The sequence below is a fragment of the Salvelinus alpinus genome, chromosome 19 (assembly GCF_045679555.1).
Source record: "Salvelinus alpinus chromosome 19, SLU_Salpinus.1, whole genome shotgun sequence".
Lineage (NCBI taxonomy): Eukaryota > Metazoa > Chordata > Actinopteri > Salmoniformes > Salmonidae > Salvelinus > Salvelinus alpinus.
Window position 1 is genome coordinate 9,878,159 of NC_092104.1, and position 20,159 is coordinate 9,898,317.

At 47.2% G+C, this 20,159-nt stretch overlaps 1 protein-coding gene and 1 long non-coding RNA gene across 19 annotated transcripts in view; both read left to right on the plus strand.

The window, feature by feature from the left end:
- The window catches only part of LOC139544995 (calcium/calmodulin-dependent protein kinase type II subunit beta-like), a 151,963-nt gene that overhangs the window by 92,862 nt on the left and 38,942 nt on the right, over positions 1-20,159 (plus strand). The window lies entirely within an intron of this gene.
- LOC139544997 (uncharacterized) lies at positions 523-2,259 on the plus strand. Its single transcript, XR_011668979.1, has 2 exons — positions 523-2,007; positions 2,066-2,259. It is a non-coding gene; the product is annotated as an uncharacterized lncRNA (long non-coding RNA).

The following is a 20,159-nucleotide window of genomic DNA, read 5'->3' on the forward strand; positions in this document are numbered from 1 at the left end:
CTGCTTCATTAAGGTGTCCAGTTGAGCTTATTTTTAAACCTAAGTAATTGTAGTGTGTGCAGTGCTCTATATATTTTGTACCAATTGAGAACTTTGGTCTAATTCCCTGAGATCTGGATCTTCTCTGGAAAATCATTATTTTAGTCTTTTTGGGGTTTACTGCCAGGGCCCAGGTCTGGCAGTACTGCTCTAGCAGGTCCAGGCTCTGCTGTAGGCCATGTGCTGTGGGTGACAGCAGGCATAGGTCATCGGCGAAGAGTAGGCATTTAACCTCTGAATTATGGAGACTAACACCAGGGGCTGAGGATTTTTCTAGAATAGTGGCCAATTCGTTGATGTAAATATTGAAGAGTGCTGGGCTCAGATTACAACCCTGACGAAGGCCCCGCCCCTGGTTAAAGAATTCTGTTCTTTTCTTGCCAATTTTAATGCTGCACGTATTGCCAGTATACATTGATTTAATTATGTCATATGTTTTACCCCCTACACCACTTTCAATAACTTTGTAGAACAGCCCTGTGTGCCAAATAGAATCAAATGCTTTTTGGAAGTCGATAAAGCAAGCGTATATTTTGGTATTATTTTGGTGGACATGTTTATCTATCAGGGTGTGTAGGGTGTAAATATGATCGGTCGTGCGATGTTTTGGTATAAATCCAATTTGGCTTTTACTCAAGACATTGTGCTTATTAAGGAAGTTTAGAACTCTTACATTTATAATACTACAGAAAACCTTCCCCAGGTTACTGTTCACACAAATGCCTCTGTAATTGTTAGGGTCAAATTTGTCTCCGTTTTTAAAGATTGGGGTTATGAGTCCTTGATTCCAGATGTCAGGGAAATAACCTACACTCAGGATCAAATTAAACAGTTTTAATATAGCCAACTGAAATTTTGCACTAGTGAGTTTGAGCATCTCATTTAGGATGCCATCAGGTCCGCATGCCTTTTTAAATTTGAGAGCCTGAAGTTTCTTATAGAGCTCCTGGTCAGTAATTGGGGAGTCCAGTGGATTTTGATTGTCCTTTATAGCTCTTTCTAATCCATTCAACTTCTCATGAATTTGGCGTTGTTCTGCGTTTGTGTCAATTTGAACGGTGTTGTAGAGTGTTTTAAAATGGGTTGTCCAAATGTCACCATTTTGTATCGCTAATTCCTCTTGTTTAGATTTTTTTATTTTTTTCCAATTTTGCCAGAAGTTGTTTGTGTTTATGGACTCCTCAATTAGCGTCAGCTGCTTTCTGTTGTACTGTGCTTTTTTGGTTCTGAGTGTACGTTTATAGAGTTTTAAAGTCTCACAGTAATGAAGGCGTAATTCACCATTATTTGGGTGTCTGTGCTTTTGGTTGGATAGTGTTCTAAGTTTTTTCCTTATAATTTTACAATCTGCATCAAACCAGTTGTCATCTGTGATCTTTTTTGTTTTGTTTTTTATCAATTTCAATTGTGCTTCTTTTGCCGTTTGCCTGAATATATAGTTGATGTTTTGTACTGCTAGATTGATGCCTTCTTTACTGTGAGTGAATGTGGTATCCAGAAAGTTATCTAAGAGTGTTTGGATATTTTGGTTCCAGGTTGCTTTCTGGTATTCTTCTGTGCTGTTTTGGGCCCATCTGTATGAATGTCTGATGTTGTACAGCTTACTGGGCTGTGAATGTGTGGTTGTTTCCATGTCTGTTCTTTTGAGGAACAATGTAATTTGGCTGTGATCAGACAGAGGTGTTAGTGGCTTGACAGTGAATGAGCTGAGAGAGAAGGGGTCAATGTCTGTGATCATATAGTCTACTGTACTGTGGCCAAGAGGTGAGCAGTAGGTGAATCTCCCCAAAGAGTCTCCCCGTAACCTACCATTGACAAAGTACAGACCCAGGCTTCTACAGAGCTGCAACAGATCCCTTCCGTTTTTGTTGACGGTGCTGTCACTGTTGTTTCTATTGGGGAGATTAAGACAGTTAGAAACAGTATGGCCTGTAATAAAGCTGTCCCCTCGTGTGCTCGTTAGATCAGGTAGTGTTCCTGTGCGGTCGTTAGATCAGGTAGTGTTCCTGTGTGCTCGTTAGATCAGGTAGTGTTCCTGTGCGCGCATTTGTGTCCCCACAGATGAGCACATTTCCCTGGGCCTGGAAATGGCACGTCTCTTCCTCAAGGGTGGGGAAGATCTCCTCTGAGTAATATGGGGATTCTGAGGGGGGATATAAATTGCGCAAAGGAACACATCTTTTTCTGTCAGTACAAGTTCTTTTTTCAGTTTTAACCAAATGTGATATTTGCCAATTTTGAGGGGATCAATTAGATGTTGTAGGTCGGATTTGTACCAAATGATCAGTCCTCCAGAGTCTCTGCCTCTATTGACAGAGCTGTGTTTTTGTGACGGCACAATTACCTCTCTGTAACCTGTGGGACAGTGAGTGACAATGTCAGCCTTACACCATGTCTCCTGCAGAATGATGACGTCAACATCTTTAAGATTTTTGTTGAACTCCAGTGCTAAACTCTTCAGTCCAAAGGTTGATGAGTTTAGGCCCTGAATGTTCCACATGCTAACTGACAGTGATTTCATGTTCCAAAAGAAAGAATAGCAGTCAGAAATACAGTAACTAACTATTAAGTTGTTAAGAGCGAGATAAACAGGATAACAGCCAACATTTTTTCTGTTATATATATAAACATTCCTATTCATTGAACAAGTACATTTTAGTACAATAGGTGTGTGTGTGTGTGTGTGTGTGTGTGTGTGTGTGTGTGTGTGTGTGTGTGTGTGTGTGTGTGTGTGTGTGTGTGTGTGTGTGTGTGTGTGTGTGTGTGTGTGTGTGTGTGTGTGTGTGTGTGTGTGTGTACATGCGTCCGTGTGTGTTTAGTGCAGTTTAGTGCAGATGTATTGGAGGAGCTGTTTAATCTCACTCAATCCCACAGGGTTCTCCTGTCCTCTGACGACCTCTGCGTAGCTGCGCTGGTCCTGCTGTTGGGCCCTGTGGAGTGGAGGGGGGCCAGGTCTGGGCCGTGGGGCTTCCTCTCTGGTCTGGTAGGGGTGGTGGTCTGGTGCGGGGTAGTAGGCTGGGCCCGGTCCGGTCTGGCTAAGCCGATGGAAGTGGTGATGGTCTGGTGGTGGGTGGGGCCTGTGGGGTGCGCTGGGTCTGGTGTGGCGTTGAAGGGGCCTGGGGCTCCTTGTTGGTGCAGTGGTCTGGTAGGGGTCTCTGGGTGGTCCTCTGTCCAGTGCGGCATGGGGTGTTTGTCTACCAAGTGCCACGTCCTTTAGAGACTTGACAAACATCCCTACTGTCTGCTTCCTCAGGTGGGAGTAGTCGTGCAGATGCTCTGGGGTGATTGTTGTGTGGTGAGCAACGTGTACGTTTGGGAGTAGGCCACACCCTCTGGTGATGTCAGCGTTGACTTTCTGAATGGTACGGTGATGGAAGTCTTTGCGGGGCAGCAGAGTGGAGATGGTGATGTGGGAGTTGGGGAACCGCTCAGAGGCCCTCTCTGCTACTCTGTTGACCAGCCTGCCTACTCTCTCCTGCTCCTCTCGCAGGTTGTTGGTGCCGGTGTGAATAATAATGTGGCCTGGTGTGCCAAAGTCAGGCTGGGACAGGATGTGGAGTGCATCCTGTGTTTTTGGGCACCATATTTTGCGCACCTTGTGTTGGGGGAAGAGTTTATCTTCTTGGATGAATTTCCCATTTGAGTCAATGAGGATGGCCACCTCAGTGGGTTTTACCAGATTAGTGTGTTTACGGTCTGGGGCTGGAGTACACAGGGCCTGTGTACATGGAGGGGTGTGTGGGGGTGTGTCAGGGGGGGACAGAGAGCTTCTCTCTGTCGTAGGTGTCTCCATGTGAGCCTCCTTGTTGACTGGGGGTGTGGGTAAAGTGTTGTCGGTATGGGGGGGGGTTGTGGGTAAAGGTGGGTCGGTGGGGGTGTTAGGGGTGGTGAGGGGCTGCAGCTTCTCTCTAGGAGTCTCTACAGTCTGTTCTCTGTGCTGCAGCACCCTCTTGATGCCAGACAACTCCTTTGCCATCTCCTCCTTTACCTGCACCAGCTCTCTCCTCATGGTGGCCTTTACCTCCTCCAGCGCTGTGGTAAGGCTCTCTCTCAGCTCCTGGACAGAGTTCTTCAGCTGGGTCCTGCACTGGTTGATCTGGTCCTGTAGAAGCTCTGTGTCTGGACTGGTGGTGGTGTAGCTGGGGAGCTGCTCCTTCAGCTCAGTAACCCATACCTCTATCACTGCCAGCCTGTCTCTCAACAGGCTGATGGTAGTGGGGTCTTGGCTCTGGTGGTTGTAGGCAGGCAGGGGGGAGGATGGTCCTGCTGTTGGGGTGCCTGAGGTGAGGGGAGAGGTCGGGGTGCTGTCCTTTTCTTTTTTGCTTTCCGCTATCTTCGTTAGGGTGGGGAAGTCCTGCACAACAGAGCTGAGTGCAGCCTCACTGCCCTGGACCATGACAGTGCCGTTCTGATACATATTTGCTGTCAGAAACCTGTTTTCCTGGTCCTTATCGCTGTCCTCAAAAATGTGGATTTGCCTTCCCTTGCAGATGCCTTTCTTCGTGGTATAGCTGAAATGCCTGGTTACAGCTGTATGCCAGGCAGTAGTGTGGTCTGTGTAAAATAACAGGTTTGTAACAGTCCTGTTTTGTGAGCAGTCGGCAAACAAAGTTTCTGGGTTCTCCCTCAGAATTCTGTGTTTAAAATTGATTCTTCCTTTCTCTGATTTGATTTCTGCTGGGTATTCAAAAAAAAGCGGGGAAAGTCTCTCAGTTTCTGTCGCTGCTAACGCTGCTAGCGCTGCCTCAGTGGCCATGTTGCTATGGTTACCACCAGTAAACAGTTAGAGCTAGACGTTAAGCTAACTGACCGATTTGAATTTGGCTAGCTACCACGATGAAGATTGGTCTTTTAACTCACTCTCTCTCTCTCTCTCTCTCTCTCTCTCTCTCTCGACTCTCTTTTTCTCTCTCTCTCTCTCTCTCTCTCTCTCTCTCTCTCTCTCTCTCTCTCTCTCTCTCTCTCTCTCTCTCTCTCTCTCTCTCTCTCTCTCTCTCTCTCTCTCTCTCGCTCTCAATTCAATTTCAGTTTAAGGGGCTTTATTGACATGGGAAACAAATGTTTACATTTCCAAAGCAAGTGAGGTAGATAATAATCAAAGTGAAGTTAACAATATAAAACTGTTTCTGTCTCCTCGCCACTATTCTCTCTCTTGTTGTGTCTCATTCTCTCTCACCCCTCTTTCTCTCTCACCCCTCTTTCTCTCCCTCCCCACCCCTCTCTTTCTCTCTCACCCCTCTTTCTCTCCCTCCCTCCCCACCCCTCTCTTTCTCTCTCACTGCTCTTTCTCTCTCCCCCACCCCTCTTTCTCTCCCTCCCCTCCCCCCTCTTTCTCTCTCACCCCTCATTCTCTCTCCCCCCCACCCCCTGCTTTCTCTCCCTACCATCCCCCCTCGTTCTCTCTCACCCCTCATGCTCTCTCCCACTCACCCCTCTTTCTCTCCCTCCCCTCCCCCTCTCTCCCCCCCACCCCCTGCTTTCTCTCCCTCCCCTCCCCCTCATTCTCTCCCCCCACCCCTGCTTTCTCTCCCTCCCCTCACCCCTCTTTCTCTCTCCCTCTCCCCCCTTTCTCTGTCTCTCTGCTTTTGCTAAGCTTGTTTCTGTGTAATTAAAGGTGTATCTTGCTCAGTGATTTGTGAACATCTTTATTTCAATGTGTGCTGTCTGTGATGCATGGGAGAGAGTGTTGATTCAATTTGCAATCATCATAAAATAGTAGTCTGTGTGTGTGTGTGTGTGTGTGTGTGTGTGTGTGTGTGTGTGTGTGTGTGTGTGTGTGTGTGTGTGTGTAAGAGCTTTGTGCTAGCTGCTTTCTGGTCTGTTTGTTCAGTAGGGATTGTGACTACAGCTCCAGGAATAGACATGAGTCTGAACCCTGGAAACACACCAGACAGAAATAGACTCTCAGTCACACACACACACACGTCCCCCTGCTCCTCTCCACGCCACACTCATAATCGCCTAGCAACAGGCCCCTGACACACTCGGCCTAACCGTTGTTTTCTGTCGTCCGTCTTTCTCACTCTCTCATTATTATTTCCCTGGTTGTATCTCTCCTCTGACCCCTCTTACTCCTCTCCTTGTCTCCTCTGACCCCTCGTTATTCTCTCCTTGTCTCCTCTGACCCCTCTTACTCCTCTCCTTGTCTCCTCTGACCCCTCGTACACCTCTCCTTGTCTCCTCTGACCCCTCGTACACCTCTCCTTGTCTCCTCTGACCCCTCGTACTCCTCTCCTTGTCTCCTCTGACCCCTCGTACTCCTCTCCTAGGATTACTTTATCCTATCCTAGGTATTCCTTAAAGAGGTGGGGTTTCAGGTGTCTCCGGAAGGTGGTGATTGACTCCGCTGACCTGGCGTCGTGAGGGAGTTTGTTCCACCATTGGGGTGCCAGAGCAGCGAACAGTTTTGACTGGGCTGAGCGGGAACTGTACTTCCTCAGATGTAGGGAGGCGAGCAGAGCAGGCCAGAGGTGGATGAACGCAGTGCCCTTGTTTGGGTGTAGGGCCTGATCAGAGCCTGAAGGTACGGAGGTGCCGTTCCCCTCACAGCTCCGTAGGCAAGCACCATGGTCTTGTAGCGGATGCAAGCTTCAACTGGAAGCCAGTGGAGAGAGCGGAGGAGCGGGGTGACGTGAGAGAACTTGGGAAGGTTGAACACCAGACGGGCTGCGGCGTTCTGGATGAGTTGTAGGGGTTTAATGGCACAGGCAGGGAGCCCAACCAACAGCGAGTTGCAGTAATCCAGACGGGAGATGACAAGTGCCTGGATTAGGACCTGCGCCGCTTCCTGTGTGAGGCAGGGTCGTACTCTGCGAATGTTGTAGAGCATGAACCTACAGGAACGGGTCACCGCCTTGATGTTAGTCGAGAACGACAGGGTGTTGTCCAGGATCACGCCAAGGTTCTTAGCACTCTGGGAGGAGGACACAATGGAGTTGTCAACCGTGATGGCGAGATCATGGAACGGGCAGTCCTTCCCCGGGAGGAAGAGCAGCTCCGTCTTGCCGAGGTTCAGCTTGAGGTGGTGATCCGTTATCCACACTGATATGTTGGCCAGACATGCAGAGATGCGATTCGCCACCTGGTTATCAGAAGAGGGAAAGGAGAAGATGAATTGTGTGTCGTCTGCATAGCAATGATAGGAGAGACCATGTGAGGATATGACAGAGCCAAGTGACTTGGTGTATAGCGAGAATAGGAGAGGGCCTTGAACAGAGCCCTGGGGGACACCAGTGGTGAGAGCACGTGGTGCGGAGACAGATTCTCGCCACGCCACCTGGTAGGAGCGATCTGTCAGGTAGGACGCAATCCAAGCGTGGGCCGCGCCGGAGATGCCCAACTCGGAGAGGGTGGAGAGGAGGATCTGATGGTTCACAGTATCAAAGGCAGCCGATAGGTCTAGAAGGATGAGAGCAGATGAGAGAGAGTTAGCTTTAGCAGTGCGGAGCGGAGCGCCTCCGTGACACAGAGAAGAGCAGTCTCAGTTGAATGACTAGTCTTGAAACCTGACTGATTTGGATCAAGAAGGTCATTCTGAGAGAGATAGCAGGAGAGCCGGCCAAGGACGGCACGTTCAAGAGTTTTGGAGAGAAAAGAAAGAAGGGATACTGGTCTGTAGTTGTTGACATCGGAGGGATCGAGTGTAGGTTTTTTCAGAAGGGGTGCGACTCTCGCTCTCTTGAAGACGGAAGGGACGTAGCCAGCAGTCAAGGATGAGTTGATGAGCGAAGTGAGGTAAGGGAGAAGGTCTTCGGAAATGGTCTGGAGAAGAGAGGAGGGGATAGGATCAAGCGGGCAGGTTGTTGGGCGGCCGGCCGTCACAAGACGCGAGATTTCATCTGGAGAGAGGGGGGAGAAAGAGGTCAAAGCACAGGGTAGGGCAGTGTGAGCAGAACCAGCGGTGCCGTTTGACTTAGCAAACGAGGATCGGATTGTCGTCGACCTTCTTTTCAAAATGGTTGACGAAGTCATCCGCAGAGAGGGAGGAGGGAGGGGGAGGGGGAGGAGGATTCAGGAGGGAGGAGAAGGTGGCAAAGAGCTTCCTAGGGTTAGAGGCAGATGCTTGGAATTTAGAGTGGTAGAAAGTGGCTTTAGCAGCAGAGACAGAAGAGGAGAATGTAGAGAGGAGGGAGTGAAAGGATGCCAGGTCCGCAGGGAGGCGAGTTTTCCTCCATTTCCGCTCGGCTGCCCGGAGCCCTGTTCTGTGAGCTCGCAATGAGTCGTCGAGCCACGGAGCAGGAGGGGAGAACCGAGCCGGCCTGGAGGATAGGGGACATAGAGAGTCAAAGGATGCAGAAAGGGAGGAGAGGAGGGTTGAGGAGGCAGAGTCAGGAGATAGGTTGGAGAAGGTTTGAGCAGAGGGAAGAGATGATAGGATGGAAGAGGAGAGAGTAGCGGGGGAGAGAGAGCGAAGGTTGGGACGGCGCGATACCATCCGAGTAGGGGCAGTGTGGGAAGTGTTGGATGAGAGCGAGAGGGAAAAGGATACAAGGTAGTGGTCGGAGACTTGGAGGGGAGTTGCAATGAGATTAGTGGAAGATGTTTCCGTCAGTGCCAAGAAGTCGAGGGACTGGAGGGAAGCATAGGCTGAGATGAACTCTGCCTTGTTGGCCGCAGATCGGCAGTTCCAGAGGCTGCCGGAGACCTGGAACTCCACGTGGGTCGTGTGCGCTGGGACCACCAGGTTAGAGTGGCAGCGGCCACGCGGTGTGAAGCGTTTGTATGGTCTGTGCAGAGAGGAGAGAAGAGGGATAGACAGACACATAGTTGACAGGCTACAGAAGAGGCTACGCTAATGCAAAGGAGATTGGAATGACAAGTGGACTACACGTCTCGAATGTTCAGAAAGTTAAGCTTACGTTGCAAAAAATCTTATTGACTAAAATGATACAGTACTGCTGGCTGGTGAAGTAGGCTAGCTAGCAGTGGCTGCGTTGTTGACTTTGTTTGAAAGTGTAGCTGGCTAGGTAACCTCGATAACTGGCTAGGTAACCTCGATAACCTCGATAATTACTCTAAACTACACAATTATCTTGGATACAAAGACAGCAAAGACAACTATGTAGCTAGCTAACACTACACTAATCAAGTCGTTCCGTTGTAATGTAATAGTTTCTACAGTGCTGCTATTCGGTAGAAGTTGGCTAGCTGGCTAGCTAGCAGTGTTGACTAGGTAGGAGAACGGCGGCGCGGCGTACGAAAATAGCTGGCTAGCTAACCTCGATAATTACTCTAAACTACACAATTATCTTAGATACAAAGACAGCAAAGACAACTATGTAGCTAGCTAACACTACACTAATCAAGTCGTTCCGTTGTAATGTAATAGTTTCTACAGTGCTGCTATTCGGTAGAAGTTGGCTAGCTGGCTAGCTAACAGTGTTGTGCTAGCTAGCAGTGTTGACTACGTTAGAAGGACGAAAACAGCTGGCTAGCTAACCTCGATAATTACTCTAAACTACACAATTATCTTGGATACAAAGACAGCAAAGACAACTATGTAGCTAGCTAACGCTACACTAATCAAGTCGTTCCGTTGTAATGTAATAGTTTCTACAGTGCTGCTATTCGGTAGAAGTTGGCTAGCTAGCAGTGTTGACTAGGTAGGAGAACGGCGGCGCGGCGTACGAAAATAGCTGGCTAGCTAACCTCGATAATTACTCTAAACTACACAATTATCTTAGATACAAAGACAGCAAAGACAACTATGTAGCTAGCTAACACTACACTAATCAAGTTGTTCCGTTGTAATGTAATAGTTTCTACAGTGCTGCTATTCGGTAGAAGTTGGCTAGCTGGCTAGCTAGCAGTGTTGTGCTAGCTAGCAGTGTTGACTACGTTAGAAGGACGAAAACAGCTGGCTAGCTAACCTCGATAATGACTCTAAACTACACAATTATCTTCCTGTTCTTTCTTCCTGACTGCTGAAGTTCTTTCTGGTGTCCTCTCTTCCTGTTCTTTCTTCCTGACTGCTGAAGTTCTTTCTGGTGTCCTCTCTTCCTGCTCTTTCTTCCTGACTGCTGAAGTTCTTTCTGGTGTCCTCTCTTCCTGTTCTTTCTTCCTGACTGGTGAAGTTCTTTCTGGTGTCCTCTATTCCTGCTCTTTCTTCCTGACTGCTGAAGTTCTTTCTGGTGTCCTCTCTTCCTGTTCTTTCTTCCTGACTGCTGAAGTTCTTTCTGGTGTCCTCTCTTCCTGTTCTTTCTTCCTGACTGGTGAAGTTCTTTCTGGTGTCCTCTCTTCCTGCTCTTTCTTCCTGACTGCTGAAGTTCTTTCTGGTGTCCTCTCTTCCTGCTCTTTCTTCCTGACTGATGAAGTTCTTTCTGGTGTCCTCTCTTCCTGTTCTTTCTTCCTGACTGATGAAGTTCTTTCTGGTGTCCTCTATTCCTGCTCTTTCTTCCTGACTGCTGAAGTTCTTTCTGGTGTCCTCTCTTCCTGCTCCTTCTTCCTGACTGGTGAAGTTCTTTCTGGTGTCCTCTCTTCCTGCTCTTTCTTCCTGACTGCTGAAGTTCTTTCTGGTGTCCTCTCTTCCTGCTCATTCTTCCTGACTGCTGAAGTTCTTTCTGGTGTCCTCTCTTCCTGCTCTTTCTTCCTGACTGATGAAGTTCTTTCTGGTGTCCTCTCTTCCTGTTCTTTCTTCCTGACTGATGAAGTTCTTTCTGGTGTCCTCTCTTCCTGCTCTTTCTTCCTGACTGCTGAAGTTCTTTCTGGTGTCCTCTCTTCCTGCTCCTTCTTCCTGACTGGTGAAGTTCTTTCTGGTGTCCTCTCTTCCTGCTCTTTCTTCCTGACTGCTGAAGTTCTTTCTGGTGTCCTCTCTTCCTGCTCATTCTTCCTGACTGCTGAAGTTCTTTCTGGTGTCCTCTCTTCCTGCTCTTTCTTCCTGACTGATGAAGTTCTTTCTGGTGTCCTCTCTTCCTGTTCTTTCTTCCTGACTGATGAAGTTCTTTCTGGTGATGTGTAGCCCATTGATCAACCAGAAGTGATGCTCACCAATCAAGTCTCATGTTTTATTTGACATGCTCAACTAGCAGTATTTGGCATTCACCTGTTGTCTGTCTGTCTGTCTGTCTGTCTGTCTGTCTGTCTGTCTGTCTGTCTGTCTGTCTGTCTGTCTGTCTGTCTGTCTGTCTGTCTGTCTGTCTGTCTGTCTGTCTGTCTGTCTGTCTGTCTGTCTGTCTGTCTGTCTGTCTGTCTGTCTGTCTGTCTGTCTGTCTGTCTGTCTGTCTGCTCTCTCTCTCTCTCTCTCTCTCTCTCTCTCTCTCTCTCTCTCTCTCTCTCTCTCTCTCTCTCTCTCTCTCTCTCTCTCTCTCTCTCTCTCTCTCTCTCTCTCTCTCTCTCTCTCTCTCTCTCTCTCTCTCTCTCTCTCTCTCTCTCTCTCTCTCTCTCTCTCTCTGTCAGTTGATTCTGTGTCTGTCTGTCTGTCTGTCTGTCTGTCTGTCTGTCTGTCTGTCTGTCTGTCTGTCTGTCTGTCTGTCTGTCTGTCTGTCTGCTGTCTGTCTGTCTGTCTGTCTGTCTGTCTGTCTGTCTGTCTGTCTGTCTGTTCTCTCTCTCTCTCTCTCTCTCTCTCTCTCTCTCTCTCTCCCTCTCTCTCTCTCTGTCTCTGTCTCTGTCTCTGTCTCTGTCTCTCTCTCTCTCTCTCAATTCAATTCAATTCAATTGACTTTATTGACATGGCAAGTTATTATTACTTACATTGTCAAAGTATACATATCGAAAAATTTCAATAAAATATATATGTATATACAGTGGGGAGAACAAGTATTTGATACACTGCCGATTTTGCAGGTTTTCCTACTTACAAAGCATGTAGAGGTCTGTCATTTTTATCATAGGTACACTTCAACTGTGAGAGACGGAATCTAAAACAAAAATCCAGAAAATCACATTGTATGATTTTTAAGTAATTAATTTGCATTTTATTGCATGACATAAGTATTTGATCACCTACCAACCAGTAAGAATTCCGGCTCTCACAGACCTGTTAGTTTTTCTTTAAGAAGCCCACCTGTTCTCCACTCATTACCTGTATTAACTGCACCTGTTTGAACTCGTTACCTGTATAAAAGACACCTGTCCACACACTCAATCAAACAGACTCCAACCTCTCCACAATGGCCAAGACCAGAGAGCTGTGTAAGGACATCAGGGATAAATTGTAGACCTGTACAAGGCTGGGATGGGCTACAGGACAATAGCCAAGCAGCTTGGTGAGAAGGCAACAACTGTTGGCACAATTATTAGAAAATGGAAGAAGTTCAAGATGACGGTCAATCACCCTCGGTCTGGGGCTCCATGCAAGATCTCACCTCGTGGGGCATCAATGATCATGAGGAATGTGAGGGATCAGCCCAGAACTACACGGCAGGACCTGGTCAATGACCTGAAGAGAGCTGGGACCACAGTCTCAAAGAAAACCATTAGTAACACACTACGCCGTCATGGATTAAAATCCTGCAGCGCACGCAAGGTCCCCCTGCTCAAGCCAGCGCATGTCCAGGCCCGTCTGAAGTTTGCCAATGACCATCTGGATGATCCAGAGGAGGAATGGGAGAAGGTCATGTGGTCTGATGAGACAAAAATAGAGCTTTTTGCTCTAAACTCCACTCGCCGTGTTTGGAGGAATAGAAGGATGAGTACAACCCCAAGAACACCATCCCAACCGTGAAGCATGGAGGTGGAAACATCATTCTTTGGGGATGCTTTTCTGCAAAGGGGACAGGACGACTGCACCGTATTGAAGGGAGGATGGATGGGGCCATGTATCGCGAGATCTTGACCAACAACCTCCTTCCCTCAGTAAGAGCATTGAAGATGGGTCGTGGCTGGGTCTTCCAGCATGACAACGACCCGAAACACACAGCCAGGGCAACTAAGGAGTGGCTCCGTAAGAAGCATCTCAAGGTCCTGGAGTGGCCTAGCCAGTCTCCAGACCTGAACCCAATAGAAAATCTTTGGAGGGAGCCGAAAGTCCGTATTGCCCAGCGACAGCCCCGAAACCTGAAGGATCTGGAGAAGGTCTGTATGGAGGAGTGGGCCAAAATCCCTGCTGCAGTGTGTGCAAACCTGGTCAAGAACTACAGGAAACGTATGATCTCTGTAATTGCAAACTAAGGTTTCTGTACCAAATATTCAGTTCTGCTTTTCTGATGTATCAAATACTTATGTCATGCAATAAAATGCAAATTAATTAATTAAAAATCATACAATGTGATTTTCTGGATTTTTGTTTTAGATTCCTTCTCTCACAGTTGAAGTGTACCTATGATAAAAATTACAGACCTCTACATGCTTTGTAAGTAGGAAAACCTGCAAAATTGTCAGTGTATCAAATACTTGTTCTCCCCACTGTATATACACAAAATATATATATATTTATATATAAATAAATGGTGGGACTAACAGCAATAATAATAGTAGTAGTGGACATGGGATTACCATTAATAACAGCTACAACAACAATATTAATCAGAACAACAATACATTAAAGCAACAGTAGTAGACCAGTGTCAACATGACTGAGAAGACACATGACCTGGTACGAAAGACAAAACAAAACTAAGCTAAATGGGAAATATTATCAACATTACTTTGCATTTTTCACTGGCTGTCCCTCAGGCTGTGGCAGGAGGACACATATTTGGCTGCCAAAACTGCACATTTTGGCTTTTCACCCAACAAATATTTTAATTTTTCTTCATCTTTTATAGTTTCAAATTCTTTGTATTGAATTATAATTTTGGGAAAGAAATATGCTCTTAGGTCTGAGTATTTGTCACAGTGTAGTAGGAAATGCACTTCTGTCTCTACCTCTCCCCTGGAGCAGAGTGAGCACAGCCTGTCCTCCCTGGGCAGCCAGGTTTGTCTGTGACGACCGGTCTCTATAGCTAGACTGTGCTCACTGAGTCTGTACCTAGTCAATGTTTTCCTCAGTTTTCTATCAGTCACAGTGGTCAGATAGTCTGCCACCATGTACTGTCTGTTTAGAGCCAAATAGCATTGAAGTTTACTTTGATTTTTTGTGGTGTCTTTCCAATAGGTTATATATTTTTCTTTTTGTTTTGTGATGATTTGGTTGGGCCAGATTTTCTGAGGGCTGTCCCGAGGCTCTATGGGGTTGGTTTGGGTTGGTGAACTGAGCCTCAGAACCAGCTGGCTGAGGGGACTCTTCTCTGGTTTCATCTCTTGACATTGTAGAGCTGTGTGATGGAATGTTTTAGGGTCACTTGTTTTTAGATGGTTGTAAAATTTGATGGCTCTTTTTTCTATTCGAATGAGGAGGGGATATTGGCCCAATTCTGCCCTACATGCGTTATTTGGAGTTTTTCTTTGTACTTGCAATACAGTCTTGCAAAACTCTGCATGCAATACTTCAATTGGATGTTTGTCCCATTTAGTAAATTCATTATTAGAGAGTGGACCCCATACTTCACTGCCATATAGAGCAATTGGTTCTATAACTGATTGAAAAATTTTGAGCCAGATTCTAATTGGAATTTCAATTTTGATGTTCCTTTTAATGGCATAGAATGCTCTTCTTGCTTTGTCTCTCAGCTCATTCACAGCCATGTGAAAGCTACCTGTGTTGCTGATATTTAGTCCTAGATATGTGTAGTTTTTGGTGTGTTCTAATAGAACTGTGTCCAAATAGAATTTATATTTGTCATCCTTATTTCCGGACCTTTTTTGGAATATCATTATATTTGTTTTTTTTAGGTTAACGGTCAGAGCCCAAGTCTGACAGAACCTGTGAAGATGATCTAGGTGTTGCTGTAACCCCTCTTTAGTGGGAGACAGCAGCACCAGGTCATCTGCGTACAGCAGACACTTGATTTCAGTGTTGTGTAGGGTGATACCAGGTGCTGTCGATTCTTCTAATGTTTTTGCCAATTCATTCATGTAGATGTTAAATAATGTTGGACTTATTGGGCAGCCCTGTTTCACTCCCCGCCCCTGAGAGAAGAAGTCTGTTTGCTTGTTGCCAATTTTAACCGCACATTTGTTTTTAGTGTACATTGATTTAATAAAATCATATGTTTTCCCTCCAATACCACTTTCTATTAGTTTATAAAAAAGACCTTCGTGCCAAATTGAATCAAATGCTTTCTTGAAATCTACAAAACACGAGTAGATTTTGCCTTTGTTTTGGTTAACTTGTTTATCAATTAGAGTGTGGAGGGTGTAAATGTGGTCTGTTGTACGATAATTTTTTAGAAATCCAATCTGGCTTCTGCTCAGGACGTTGTGTTCGTCAAGGAAATGATGTAGTCTGCTATTTATAATACTGCAGAGAATTTTCCCCAAGTTGCTGTTAACGCATATTCCTCTGTAATTATTTGGGTCAAATTTGTCTCCATTTTTATAGATTGGTGTGATCAGTCCCTGGTTCCAAATATCGGGGAAAATACCTGCAGTGAGGATAATGTTGAAGAGTTTGAGTATAGCCAATTTGAATTTGTGGTCTGTATATTTGATCATTTCATTTAAAATCCCATCAGCACCACAGGCCTTTTTGGGTTGGAGATTGCATATTTTTTCCAATAATTCTTCTTCTGTAATTGGGGTATCCACAGGATTCTGATAGTCTTTGACTGCTAATTCAAGGATTTGTAATTTTTCTTGTATATCTTTTTGTTCTGGGCTCTTTGTTATATTGCTGTAGAGGTTTGCAAAGTGATTTCTCCACATATCCCCATTTTGGATAGCCAACTCCTCATGATGAGGTTTGTTTAATTTATTCCAATTCTCCCAGAAGTGGTTTGATTCTATGGATTCCTCAATTCCATCCAGCTGATGTCTAATGTGCTGTTCCTTTTTTGTTCTAAGGGTGCGTTTGTATTGCTTCAGTGTTTCCCCATATTGAAGGCGTATATTTTTGTTGTCTGGTTCTCTGTGTTTTTGATTAGATATATTTCTCAATGACTTTCTTAGATTTTTGCAATCATTATCAAACCATTTTTCATTATCTGTTATTTTTGGTTTGCTCTTATGCTTCTTTAGATTAGCCAAGGAGGCTAATTTGTCAAATATAAAGTTTATGTTCCTAACGGCCAAATTTACACCTTCATTGCTGAAGGAGAATGTTAAGGCTAAAAAGTTGTCCAGGAGAGATTGTATTTTTTGGCTACTAATTGCTTTTTGGTAGATGTCTGTACTGTTTGCACTCCATCTATAGGCTTGTTTAGTACCATGTAATTTATTGGGCCATGATGCTTCATGGTTGGGTTCTGCTCTTCTCAGATACACTGTGATTTTACTGTGGTCTGAGAGAGGTGTTAGTGGGCTGACTGTGAAGGCTCTGAGAGACTCTGGGTTTAGGTCGGTGAGGAAGTAGTCTACAGTGCTGCTGCCAAGGGATGAGCTGTAGGTGTACCTACCAAAAGAGTCTCCTCTCAGCCTGCCATTGACTATGTACAGACCCAGTGTTCGACAGAGCCTCAGGAGCTGTAATCCATTTTTGTTTTTCACTTTGTCATAGTTGTTTCTGTGGGGGTATGTGGGGAGGGAAAGGTTATTGCTTCCTGGTAGGTGTTTATCCCCATGACTGTTAATAGTGTCTTGTTCTTCTGCTATTCTAGCATTCAGGTCTCCACAGACCAGTACGTTGCCTTGGGCCTGAAAGTGACTAATCTCTCCCTCTAGAATGGAGAAGCTCTCTTCGTTGAAGTAGGGTGACTCTGAGGGGGGAATGTATGTGGCACAGAGGAAGACGTTTTTATCTGTCAAGATAGCCTCCTTGTTGATTTTTAACCAGATAAAGAATTCTCCTGTTTTGATCAATTCGATTGAATTAATTAGTTCAGATTTATACCATATTAGCATTCCCCCTGAGTCTCTGCCCTGTTTGATTCCTTTTAATTTAGTGGATGGTATGATTATCTCCCTATAACCTAGTGGACAGCCAGTGGAAACATCACCTCTGCACCATGTTTCCTGTAGTACTAAAATATCAACATCATCAATTTCTTTCAGGAAGTCTGGGTTTCTGCTCTTTAGCCCAAAAGCAGAGGACTTCAATCCTTGTATATTCCAACATGCAACGTAAAAAGACTTCATAACTTTTTTTTCTCTTTTCTTTACCTTTCAAAATGAGACAAACACTCACAATCCAAGAAGAACCATTAAAATAGGATTTTTCAATTAAAGTAAACTCTTATTTTGCAAATGTGATTTGTTTATCATTTAAGATAGAATTTGTGTCATGCCACTTGGGTGGATGTAGTGTGAGAATGGTGGAGTTCTTGTGCTCATCTTACCATGACCCTCGGCCCATCACATGTGAGCATAGTAGACTCAGCATTTGTTTAATGTCACTCATTTGGTTGGTGGGGGCTGAGCCAGTTGCTCCTCTCACAGCCTGTGCGTAGCTCTGCCTGCTGGGCTGTGGCTCCTCCAGGTGTGGGTCTGCGGTGGGGAGGAGGGGGGTGGTAGGCCTCATCTGGGTGGCTCTGAAGCTGGGCTGGGGTGGTCTGTGCTGCGCTGGCTGTGGTGGGCATTGAGGTTGGTGGTGCTGTGGTCGTGGCTGGGGGGTCCAGGGTGCTGGTCCGGGATGTTGTCTCGGTGATCTCGGCGGGGTGGAGATTGCTCCGCTGTTCCTGGGTGGAGAGGTCGGGCTGCGGTTTAGAGCGACGTCCTTGAGACTCTTGGCAAGGATGGGGACTGTCTCCCTGTACAGGTGAACATGGTCATAGAGACAGTCCAGATCGAGGGTGGGATGGTGGGCCAGGTGTACATTGGGTCGCAGGGCACAGTCCCGGGATAGGCTGGCATTTATTCTTTGGATTGTGGCAGGGTGGAAGTCCCTCCTCTGTAGAAGGGTTGACACTATGATTCTTGAGTTGGGGAAGATTGCGGAGGCCTTCTCAATCACTCCACGTAGTGAAGTCGCCACCCTCTCCTGCTGAGCACGCAGGTCGTTGCTTCCGGTATGTATGATTATGTGGCTTGGCGACCCGAGATGGTTCTTATCAAGCAGCTCCATGGCACTTTGCGTTGTTGGGCACCACACCTTTCTCGTTTTGTGTCTAGGGAAAAGTTTCTTCTCCTGAACATACTTCCCATTTGAGTCCATTAACAGGACGATGTCAGCCAGTGTTTCTTCTGGACTGGGGGGGGCAGAGGGGGGGCTGGTGGGTGTTGGAGCTGGGGTGTGGCTGGTCTGTGTGGGTGCCACTGTCAGTGGGAGGCTGTTCTGTGGGTTGGGGAGGAGGGGTGCAGCAGCCAGGGCTGGGGAAGTCTGACTGGTTGAGCTGGGCTCCTCTGCTGTGTGAGGGCAGGTCATAGGGTGGTGATCTATCTGCTCCTGCAGCCTGTCCTCTGCTCTCTTTCTCTCCTGCAGCTCCTCTCTTAGTGCGGTCAGCTCCTTATTGCTGCTCTGCCTGTCTTTTTGGAGCTCTCTCACCTCCTTTGTTAGATCAGCCAGCTCTCTCTTGAGTCCGTCTCTCTCTTGCTGAACCTCTTTCAGCTGTGTTGCAAGGCTGCTGTCCTGCTCTGTCCTCACCTTGGTTAGGAGCTCCTCTAAGGTGTGGTTGTCTGGTTGCTGTTTGCTCACGCTCTCCCTGAGCAGGACCACCTCCCCCTCCAGTTTGGTGAACTCATCCCTCATGGCAGCCATGGTGGTGAGGAGGGCCTGAGCCTGCTCTGCACTGAGGGGGTCGCTCTCCTCCTGGGGCGTGTCCTCCACTATGGTGGAAAGAGAGGTGCTGGATGTGCCTTTTTGGGTGGGGAGGGTAGGGGTGAGGGTGGAGTTTGTGTTGTGGGAGGGCATGTCACTGGTGGTGTCCTTCTCTCTCTCCGCTCTCTCCTTAATGGTCTGAAAGTCTGTTTCAAACAGCCTGATGTTACCTTGTTGTTACCTGTACATGTTACCTCTCTCTCTCTCTCTCTCTCTCTCTCTCTCTCTCTCTCTCTCTCTCTCTCTCCACCCCCCCTCTCCCTGCACCTCTCCACCATACCTCCATCCCCCCTCTCCATGCACCTCTCCACCATACCTCCCTCTCCATGCACCTCTCCACCATACCTCCATCTCTCCCTCTCCATGCACCTCTCCACCATACCTCCATCCCCCCTCTCCCTGCACCTCTCCACCATACCTCCATCTCTCCCTGCACCTCTCCACCACACCTCCATCTCTCCCTCTCCCTGCACCTCTCCACCATACCTCCATCTCTCCCTCTCCCTGCACCTCTCCACCATACCTCCATCTCTCCCTGCACCTCTCCACCACACCTCCATCTCTCCCTCTCCCTGCACCTCTCCACCATACCTCCATCTCTCCCTCTCCCTGCACCTCTCCACCATCCCCCATCTCCCTGCACCTCTCCACCATACCTCCATCTCTCCCTGCACCTCTCCACCATACCTCCATCTCTCCCTGCACCTCTCCACCACACCTCCATCTCTCCCTCTCCCTGCACCTCTCCACCATACCTCCATCTCTCCCTCTCCCTGCACCTCTCCACCATACCTCCATCTCTCCCTGCACCTCTCCACCATCCCACCTCTCCCTGCACCTCTCTACCATACCTCCATCTCTCCCTGCACCTCTCCACCATCCCCCCTCTCCCTGCCCCTCTCCACCATACATCCATCTCTCCCTGCACCTCTCCACCATACTTCCATCTCTCCCTGCACCTCTCCACCATACCTCCATCTCTCCCTGCACCTCTCCACCATACCTCCATCTCTCCCTGCACCTCTCCACCATACTTCCATCCCCCCCTCTCCCTGCACCTCTCCACCACATCTCCATCTCTCCCTGCACCTCTCCACCATACCTCCAGCCAGTCTCTCCACTCCTTCCTCTCTCCACTCCTTCTCAACCACTTTTCCTCCAGTCTTCAGTTTAGCCCAAGGCTTACTTGGAACAGCTTTTTATAGTTCAACCCTTTTCTGTCGTCTAATGAGCTTGGAGTTCAGTTCATCTGCCTAACCCCACCTCAGCCATGTACACCCCAGTGTTTCCCTACTGAAGATGGCTTTTCCCCGGACTGCATTTAGTGTTGATGTTGTGAGTGTCCTCTTGGAAAAAGGATGTACTAACCAGCAGCGTCAACAAAAAGGAACCTCTTCCATAGCGCCACACCACAGATGTGGTGTAGATGTGTGGTAGATCTGAATACAGTCAT